Here is a 10667-nt window from a genome sequence, read left to right as displayed (position 1 = left end):
TCAATGAAGTGGAAGAAGTTTCACCATAAATCGAATATGTCTATTGATACACGCTATGTTCATCTCCCTCCTTTCTTTCTCTCAGATATAATAGGTTACCTTTGCCTCCTCATGAGATGTAGTACCACCACTTTGTACTTTTTTATGATATAATCTCCTTTCCACCTCTATTTTCTAAGACAAATTGTACATATGTTCTTTACATATTTTTTTGTCAGAAGTATAGTTCTCAAGATTTCTTTTTACCTTTTTTAGAAGTCTCTTGAGTTCTGTATTTGAAGATCAAACCTCTTATGTAGGTCTGGTTTTTTCATCAAAAATAAATGGAATTCATTTATTTCGTTAAATGTCCATCTTCTTCCCTGGAAAACGATGCTCATTCTTGCTGGGTAAGTTATTCTTGGCTGCATACCAAGTTCCTTAGCCTTTCGGAATATCATGTTCCAGGCCCTGCGTTCTTTTAATGTGGATGCTGCTAGATCCTGTGTTATCCTTATTGTGGATCCTCCATATCTGAATTGTTTTTTTCTAGCAGCTTCCAATATCTTTTCCTTTGTCTGATGGTTCTTGAACTTGGCCACTATATTTCTTGGCGTTTTGATTTTAGGGTCCCTTTCAGTAGGTGATCGATGAATTTTCTCAATGTCTATTTTACCCTCTGTTTCCAAAACGTCTGGGCAGTTCTCTTTGATAATTTCCTCGAAAATGGTGTCCAAGCTCTTTTTTTCCTCCCATTTTTCAGGGAGTCCGATTATTCTCAGATTGTCTCTCCTGGATCTGTTTTCCAGGTCTGTTGTCTTTCTGGTAAGGTACTTGACAGTCTTTTCAATTGTTTCATTTCTCTGGTTTTGCTTGACTCCCTCTTGGTTTCTCCTTGAGTCATTCATTTCCACTTGTTCCAGTCTAATTTTCAATGATGTATTTTCTTCACTCACTTTTTTTATATCTCTTTGTAATTGTCCAATTGAGTTTTTATCTTCTATGGAATTTTTTTCCATTTTATCCATTTTATTTTTTAGAGAGCTGATTTCTTTTTCCAGCTCTCTAATCCTGTTTTCCTTGGAGTTGTTTACCTTTTCCAGCTCACTAATCCTGTTTTCCTTGGAGTTGTTTACCTTTTCCAGCTCACTAATCTTGTTTCTCAATAATTTGATTTCTTTATCCACTCTGTCTTTGAATGCATGGGATGACTTCTCCAGGCTCTCTTGCCAAGCTTCCCTTTCCTTTTCCCATTTCTCTTCCAGCTCTCTTGTGAGAGCCTTTTTGATTTCCTCTATGAGGTTCTTTTGTATTGAGGAGCAGCTTATATCCCTCCCAGGGGATACATCTGGGGACATTCTGTTCCTAGTCTCCTCAGCATTTGAAGTCTGCTCCCTCTCCACACAAAAGCTGTCAATGGTTAGAGCCCTTTTGAATTTTTTATTCATTTTGTCAGAATCAAAGAAAACAAACTGACAAGAGAAACAATTGGTCTGTTTTGCGGGGGATGGGGCTGGATGTTATTAATGGGCTTCCTCTACAGACTGGGGGTAGGGCAGCAGAGAGCTACTAACAGAACAGCAATGACTGTACTGAGTCTGCGCTCTGAGGCTCCGAGAATGCACCGAGTCAGTCCAGGTGGGGGTTGGGGGTGGCCAGGCTCTGAGAGACGCTGGCTTTCTGGGGTTTTAATCTTCACCTCCGGTGTTTACACCCTCTCCGCTGCTCCTGGCTTGCTGCCAAGACGGAGCATCCACACTGGGGCAAAAGCCCTTTCACAGAAACTGCAGAGATCACACCCCTCCCCCTCCGGTCTGAGCTGTGTGAGCTGCCTGTCTTGCTCTGGCTGCCTGCCCTCAGTCTGCGCCCAGTCTGATTGACCCTCCCCCGAACAAACACAGACCTTTTCTGGCGACTTTCAAGGATGTCTTCTCTTGGTGGTTATTTGTGGATTTCTTTCTGGGTCAAGCATTAAGTCAGAGGCTTGTCATGAAGTAAGTTCTGAGAGAAAGCGAGGAGCTCAAGCAGCTGTCTGCCTCCACGCCGCCATCTTGGCCGGAAGTCGACATTATTTTTTTAAAAGATAAAACAAAAATATTATGCAACATTGGCCATGCAGTCACCCTAGCACAAACCCAAAGTATGTGCCAAAAGTCTTGAGCCAAAGGTTTGTTTTTTTTTTTTTCATTAGAAGCTTTCTGCTCAGTTTCTTGAGTCCTGAGTCCCATCTTCTATTGTCACTCTCAGCTGCCTTGAATTTCTATTGAATAGATTCCTGTCCCCATTGGTTAAAAACCAATGGCTGAAATCTTTCCTATTAGTTTGCCAAAAAGAGAAATTTTGGGCACACCTGGAGCAAAGCTGGCTTGTCCAACCAGTCCTCTCTCAAGTTACAGTCTCACTGCTAAAATGCTTCCATAATTTCCCTGCTCCTTCTAACCTGTTCCTCCAAATACCCACCATGTGTCTGTCTATCTCTCTCATACACACATGTACACACACACAAATCAATTGAGCTAAAAAATGAAAGTTGTTGCAGAGCAAGTGGACTAAAGTAATTAAGTATTTCCTATAATGCATGGTAGTTTCTGACAAAAATTTTCTGGTGTGAAAAATGAAGAACCTCTGTAGTCAAATGTCCATTTATTTCAATAGTCTTCTTTGTAGCTACTAGGGTATTTTCACAGCATTGCTATTGATATTATCAATGACATTGTGAGGATGTCTTATCTTTAGAGTTGTAGCCCACAGACTGGGCTGTTCTGAGCATCTCTTTAATGGTCCCAGAGAGATCTCTTACAGACTTGGATGCCTCATCTATTTAGCAATGTTTATAATTTCTTCAACACGTGCTTCAATTGTGTTTAATATTTTAATTTTAATATTTCTGCTTTTTTTCCTGTTCTGAAGAGATTTTTTTTTTTTTTAGGGTTTTAATGATCAAGATGATGCAGAAGCCTGTATGTTCTGAATGGTCAGTTTTACTGTGATTCTTAGTCCTTTTCAGTCATCAATTGCCTCACTGATGTAATCACCAAGCTTTTTGTGAGGCAGAGCCAAGGAACCAATTTGGGGGACCAGAGACATGGTATGGTAGGTGCACTCTAACTACATGATTTTAATTTCATTGGGGTCAAACTTGGGTGGCAAGGTGGGTGGCTGTCAATATTGGGTAAACTCAGATTCAGGACAACTGAAAGAATTTGTACCTTTACCACTAACTGAAGAAAAAAAACAAGTATGCATAAAATTAAATTTAAATTTTTATTTATAAAATATTACATGCATAAAGCTTAAGGTTTTGAAAACATAAAAGTCACTTTCTTCTGCTTCCATAATCCCAAATTCAGGAAAAAACAAGAGATTATTCTTTTAGACAATTAGGTTTCTTTATTCAGTTTATTCACTATAACAATTTCCTAAAAGTAATAAAAGCCCAAGAATATTTTCTCCTTCTATTTTCTCCCTGGTAATCCTCTTCTACTTCCCCATTTAAAAAATTATCCACCTTTTTAAAGAACAACCAAGTTCACTGGCTACTAGAACCACTGCCTACTATATAAAATGTTATATGAGACTATCCACAGTAAAACAGAAAGGAAAAACAAAAGGGAATGGGTGAAAGGTCAAGTAGGAAAGGGCTCTGTCCAAGCAGGAGTGTAGGTGCAAACCTATCTTTATCAATACATGTATTGTGCCGAAACAGATGCAAGACAGAGACCTGTCAGGAATTTTATGTGCAGGTTTATTGAAGCAGGAGGCTGCAAGGGAAGTTCTAAATCAAGCAGCCCAAAAGAAGGGAGAATCAGGCTTATAAAGAGCAAAAATACAAGAGGGAGCAAACTTATTGCCAAAAGCAATAATTGTACAAAAGCAAAAGCCAGCCAGCCTTTAGTCCCTTATCTGGAGGTTATCAGGATATCCCTGGGCCTCATGCAGTCTAAAATGTTCCAGGAAAACAAAGGAGGAGTGGAGAAACAACCTCTAGAAGCCTAAGATAACTTTTAAGTTATCTAAGCTTCCAGGGCTAGGCAAGGGTTAGTTGAGATGGTGGGGTGGCATTTCACATGGGCATAATAGTGAAATCACCCCTTCCTGTTGAAAGCCACCAGCACAAAACCTACCTACCATGAGAACTCTTCTCCTCTTCCTGATTTATATTAATTTCAAGCACTAATTGAGAACTTACAGAGAGAGATAGAGACAAGATGGCAAGAAATTATAAATACAGCAAGCTCACCCTTAAACTCTTCCCAAGAAAAATGCATCAGATCAAATCCTAATGGAGAAATCCAAGAAAAATTTAGTCATTTTCCTAGCCCGCAGAAATAAATAAATCTGCAACACTGGAAATGAATCTTTCCAGAAAAACACCATATAGAAGATTCTTGTACCCTAAAATTAATTGTGCACCATGGTAAAATAAAATACTAGAATAATGTCAAGGAAACTCAATGGGAACAAGTGCCAATAGGCAGCTTTGTTGCCCACTACTTAATTCCAAGTTACGATTCAAGCTGGACTAGCAGAGTTAAGGAATACTTACAAGCACAAGAGAAATATATAGGGAAAATTTTAGAAGCAAGCAGCAGTGACATGGCTCAGATCTCAGGAATAGTAAGTTCTCAGTTCCAATTTCTATCCCAGTCGGAAATCTACTGAGAAACAATCAGAAAAGAAATCCCAAACCAAGGGAAGCCTAGAGTCCTGTCACTCAGGACCAACAGAACTTCCCAGCGAATTGTTATTAAATGAGTCCAGAAGCAATCTAGTGTTACTGAGACTCAGATACAGGTCAGAAACTTTTCAGAATTAACACCAGACAATGACCAGAATTTTCCTTGTTTCTATCACTTTGGGAGTACTAAAAACTTGAAGACCCCCAGACTGATCCATCCCTGAGATTCTGGAACAAGAAAACACTTGATACCACCAAGAAAGCACGACCAGTTCAGACATTCCCTCAGAAGTGTGCGGAGCCTGAGATTGACTTAAAAGTCCAAAGTCAGAAAGTAAGCCTGAAGAATGAGAAACAAAGCAAACAAACAAACAAACAAACAAAAAAAGAATCCCATCATAAAAAATTACTATGGTACAGGAATACTCAAGACACAAACCCAGAAGGAAAAAAATGATTCAAAAATGATTCAAAAGCATATATAACATATACATATATATATATGCATATATATATAATGTTTTTATCTATAATGGACATTTTAAACCATTTTTAAGGAACAAAGGGAAACCATGAAGTAACCATGTTAATAATTCCAAATGATATCTAGGTTAGCAAGTAACATGAATATTGCCCCAGTGAAATGTATTTCTCTCTATAAAAATATATCACCATCTTTTATACTTTAAAAATTCTTCCAGCTTCTGTCCCACCCCAACTCAATTGATACTATCACAGAAAACCTAGAATGTAATGGCAATATATTAATGAAGAGTAAAATTGGCTATAGAAATATATCTACATCACATTTTGGAATGTGAACAGCTCCTTTGTTATTTCAAGAAGGAAACAATGCAATTGGTTGAATACATTAGCTGTCCTTTAAAAGTAAAGATTTAGGTGAACTTCAGAGTTGAATGTGAGAGATGCTTGAGTTTTTCTCTCACCCTACACATGCCCCCCATCAATGTCCATATAGTTTTGAAGTATTACTGGACCAGAAGTTACTACATTTAAGCAGGAAGCAAAACCCTTCCTTGGCAGCAAAAAAGCAGGTGGATTATAAAAAGACTGGGAACAAAGATGATCTACCTAAAAAGCAGAGATATTGCTAGTAAGAGAAGCTATATGAGCTCTCTGTGATATAAGAAAGGATTCTAGTACCAGTAGGTATCTGTGACACAAGCATATATTATGCATGTACTTTAGCACTATTATAAATATGTATAATATACATATTTATAATAGTGATTATTAGCTCATTTTATATATATATATATATATATATATGTATATATATATATATATATATATATATATATATATGTGCATATGCATGGACACACACACACACACTCTCCATGTTTGAGGCCAGGCTTGAAATGAATTCTGTATGCATTTGTGGGTGAGTATACCCTGGTTTTATGGGGGAAGAATGTTATAACTACTGTTCTTTCTATACCATATAAATAAAAGTCTTTCCTAAACATGAATTGTGATTACTTGCTGATTATTAATAGGAAATAGATTTGTAGGGGCTTTTGAACTAGTGTTAGGACTACAGATATACAAGTGCAAACCCTACAATGGGAGATAGCATTCCACCTTTGTAAAGTAAAACTTTATGAAAAATTCCAGAGAAGGTATAATAATGATCAGCTGTGAGTTATCAAAGTATACTTAGTAACTAATGATTCATTTCTCAAAGTTCATTAACAGTCTTTACTTTAATCTTCAATTTTCTTCTTAATATTTCCTGGGTTTTTTTAACAAATTTTCATTTCATATGATTTCAGCAACAATAAGTTTAATGCACAATTGCTTAAAAGAGCAACTTGGACTCATGACTTAAGGAAGAATAAAGTTTTGCCAAGATCATTGACTGGCATTCATAAATCTTTCTCCACGGGCCAATATTGCTCCTTCTCTAAACATATCTTTCCATTTTTATGAAATAGCTATGTCTTTCCATTATGCCCATACACTTACCCCATCAATGTTTCTGTTCAAAAAACAGAAAGCAGCCAAAATTGGCAATAAATCAATTTTTAAAAAAACAATGAATTTAAAAGCAAGTTTAATGCTTCAAAGGGAAGCCTTAGCTTTAAAAGACAAGACTTGGCAGACATGCTTTATAGTTCTGGTACTGTATCAACTTATAATAGTTCTAATTGCCTAATTATCTGCTTCAGTGCAATAATAAAGTCTTTTAATATTTCATTTTCTCTTACAGGAAAAAGTATTCCAGTCTGTAAAACAGGCCTTCTCTTAGGTTAAATATGGAGGTGAATGTTTTCAATTTTATCTTGGTCTTTGGTAAGATTATCTCCATTTGTCACATTATTAACTTTGCTCTCATTGCCACCCTCCAAGTCAAATGTTACTCACTTTTTTAAAAAAGGGAAAATGTTGCTTTCTGTCTTTTATCTTTTTTTTTTTGTCATTATTGACTCCTTTTTTCTTCAGTTTTCACACTCTTTAATAAATTTCTCTGTGTACGTGTATATTCTTTAATGTAGGCAATAACTTCATCTTTGTGAATCCCTATGTGCAGAAAATTTGCTTCTCTACCCCTCATTTTGTCATTAGCACCTCTCTTAATTTGCCTGTCTGTGCTGCACTGAATTGTGGCTGCCAAAATCAATGCTTCTTTTCAGTTCCTGACAGGAAGCACTGCCTTGGGCCAGCTCAGCAGAACAAGGGACCATGAGGTCAACAGCAATAAGAGGATTTAAAGACAACAGTTGAGTATTGGATTGATAGATGGACAATCCAATGAACCATTTCACATCTCCCTTATTGAATTAACAATTATATTTCAAAAGAAGTTGGCATTACAAGTATTAAAATATTTCTGCTTATTTTACATACCAATAACTACAGTAAGAGTAACTTCATTGAAAGTACAAGGGACCTTGAAAAACAGAAGTAAGAGCATTTAGGTTTTCTTTTTGTTGTTTTTTATTTTGACCTTAATAATAATTAACAAATATTTCTCTATAAGAGATCAAGAAACTGAAGTTCTGTTGTAGAATTTATTTTTAAGTAGTTACATAAATATTTTATCTTATGTAACATGTTATATGACATATATAACATGACATATGACATGATATTCACAATACATTTTAATAGGGTAGAAACAAAACTATAGACATATTTTATTGTGCTTCACAGACATTGCTTTTCTCTTTTTTACAAATGTTTTGTGGCATCCCTGCTTGAAGCAAATACATCAGTGTAATTTTCCAACAACTCATGCCTACATAGTGTCTATGTGTCACATTTTGGTAATTGTTGCAACAATTCCCATTTTTTTCATTATTATATTTGTTATGGTGATCTGTTACAGGTCATTTTTGATGTTACTATAGTAATTGTTAAAAAGATTTTTGTAAGATGTTGAACTTAATGTATAAATGTTGAATGTGTTCTTATTTCTCTACCAACCAGTCATCCCCCTCTCTCTCATCCTCCCCTCAGGCGTTCCTATTTCCTGAGACACAACAATATTGAAGAATATTCTATAAACTTAGTTGATGAAGCAGCAGCAGGATTTGAGAGGATTGATTCCAATTTTAAAAGAAGTTCTGCTCTGAGTAGAATGTTATCAAACAGCATCTCATGCTACAGAAAAATCTTTCATGAAAGGAAGAGTCAATCAATGTGACAAATTTCGATGTTGACTTCTTTTCACATTGCCACAATCACAACCATCCCTGTGTTCAGTACTCATCATCCTGATCAGTCGTTAGTCATCAACATTGACTCAAGACTCTCCACCCACAAATAAATTATGACTTGTTGAAAGCTCTGGTGATTAGCATTTTTAATAATACAGTATTTTTAATTAAGGCATGTACATTGGTTTTTTAATATATAATAGATTACAATACAATGAAATAGATTATAGTACAATGTGAACATAACTTTCATAAGTAAGTTTTTTGGGAACCCAAAAAAATTGTAACTTGCTTTATAGCAACTTTATTGTAGTAGTCTAGAAGCAAACCTGTAATATTTCCAAGGTATTCTTGTATTTTACTTACGTATCCTTCTGAAACTTTTTTGTTTTCTTTAATGCATATTTTAAAAAAACACAGCAACCTAACTAGCTTAACTCTATATTTATGAATATAGGTACATATTATGTCCCCTTAAAGAATATAAACTTGTAAAAATAAAAATTTGTTAATCTGTGTGTGTATATAATATATATATATATATATATATATATATATATATATATATATATATTATATTATTCTAGGGACCTAAAATCTTGCCTTTCATCTAGTACGACGTAATAAATACTTGCTGACTAATTGATTGACTGATTGTTTGAAATTGCCTGGGGAGCTTTGAAGTTGTGTTTTACCAGTATCTAAAAAGCTTTTGTTTCTTAACTATATACAACTCCAAGCACTTTAGCTTCATCCCTGCATGTCCATCAGTATAAGACAATTCACAAATCAACATGTATGTTTTGAACTCCCTAAACGATAATTTAAAAAGTGTTAATAATCACTTAGGATTTAAAATTTTCCCCTTATGATAATGCTAAAGAGAGGAAGAAAAGGAAAAAAAAATAAAACTTATAAGGTACACCTGAGGAAATTACTGAGCAAACAAAACAGAAGGACATTCTCTGGGAATTATTTTCCCAAACATTACATTTCCCTTTAAAAATCAATGTACTCTAATTTACAGGAAAATGCTTATCCTGTTACAAAATAAAAGAACTACACAACTTATACAATCACTGATAATGATTACATGCAATATATTTCAAAAGATTTCAAAGAGTATTTCAGCCATTACTATTACCATTTTATTAGTGCCAAAATTAAAACATGGAAAGGAATGTCTATTCTAAGGTCATATACAGCCTATAAAGGACTAATAGTTTCATCCCATGTTCTGTTCTCCAAATAACCCAATCTTTCACATAGTTCCCTATAGAGTGGGGATAGATAATCAGGATTATTTCATTCATCAAACAATACATTCTATAAAAAAATTGCTTCTTGTAAGAAAGCATATTATAATGCTTATGATATACTACAAGAGCTTGAGAATTTTGTACCTATATCTTCATTTTACAGGCATGGTTGAAAATGGCTATGCACATACTTCATTTGGATTTTGAAAAAGCCTTTGATCAGGATTCTTATGACAGGCTCAGGCTTAAAACGACAAGCTTAACTGATCCCGATTAAGACAGTAAAAAAGAATAAGGGCTTGTCGAATAGCACAGGAGGTTATTTGGCAGGAAATTACCTTTATTGAGGTTTTAGAGGTCAGAATTATTGCTATTTTTAGCATCTATTAAATTTGAAATCTTGACATTGTTAGCTTCTAACAGCACCATTGCCATCACCTCAACTCCTCCACATTCTTAACATTGTGAGATAACTCAGGACAAACCTGGTTTTATCCAAGGAATTGATGAGCTTGTATAGCTCTAGCCAAAAGGTATTGGGGAATGGATCTGTGGTGCATACATAGTCTGAGCTCCCAAGCATCTGTATGCAGAACATTTTCCATCAAGCCACATTCCATCATGCTTCTATCTCCTTGATAATTAGGAGGCACACTGCTTTTTCCCAAGTGACAGTTAGTCATCTTTTCTGGAGTCTCCATCTACACCCCCCCCTTCCAATACATTGTCATCACCTCAACTCCTCCACATTCTTAACATTGTGAGATAACTCAGGACAAACCTGGTTTTATCCAAGGAATTGATGAGCCTGTATAGCTCTAGCCAAAAGGTATTGGGGAATGGATCTGTGGTGTATACATAGTCTGAGCCCCCAAGCATCTGTATGCAGAACATTTTCCATCAAGCCACATTCCATCATGCTTCTATCTCCTTGATAATTAGGAGGCACACTGCTTTTTCCCAAGTGACAGTCATCTTTTCTGGAGTCTCCATCTACACCCCCCCTTCCAATACACATAATCATTTCTGCTCCATTTCTATTTATTGTCACCTTATATATTGTCACCT

General features: G+C 35.6%; 1 pseudogene; it reads right to left on the bottom strand.

The window, feature by feature from the left end:
* Positions 1-2649: 2649 nt before the first annotated feature.
* On the bottom strand, positions 2650-10300 carry LOC141561905 (large ribosomal subunit protein uL11-like; annotated as a pseudogene).
* Positions 10301-10667: the final 367 nt, after the last annotated feature.

The sequence above is a fragment of the Sminthopsis crassicaudata genome, chromosome 3 (assembly GCF_048593235.1).
Source record: "Sminthopsis crassicaudata isolate SCR6 chromosome 3, ASM4859323v1, whole genome shotgun sequence".
Taxonomy (NCBI): Eukaryota; Metazoa; Chordata; class Mammalia; order Dasyuromorphia; family Dasyuridae; genus Sminthopsis; species Sminthopsis crassicaudata.
The sequence above is the reverse complement of the archived record's forward strand: the minus strand, read 5'-3'. Positions and strand labels throughout refer to the sequence as shown.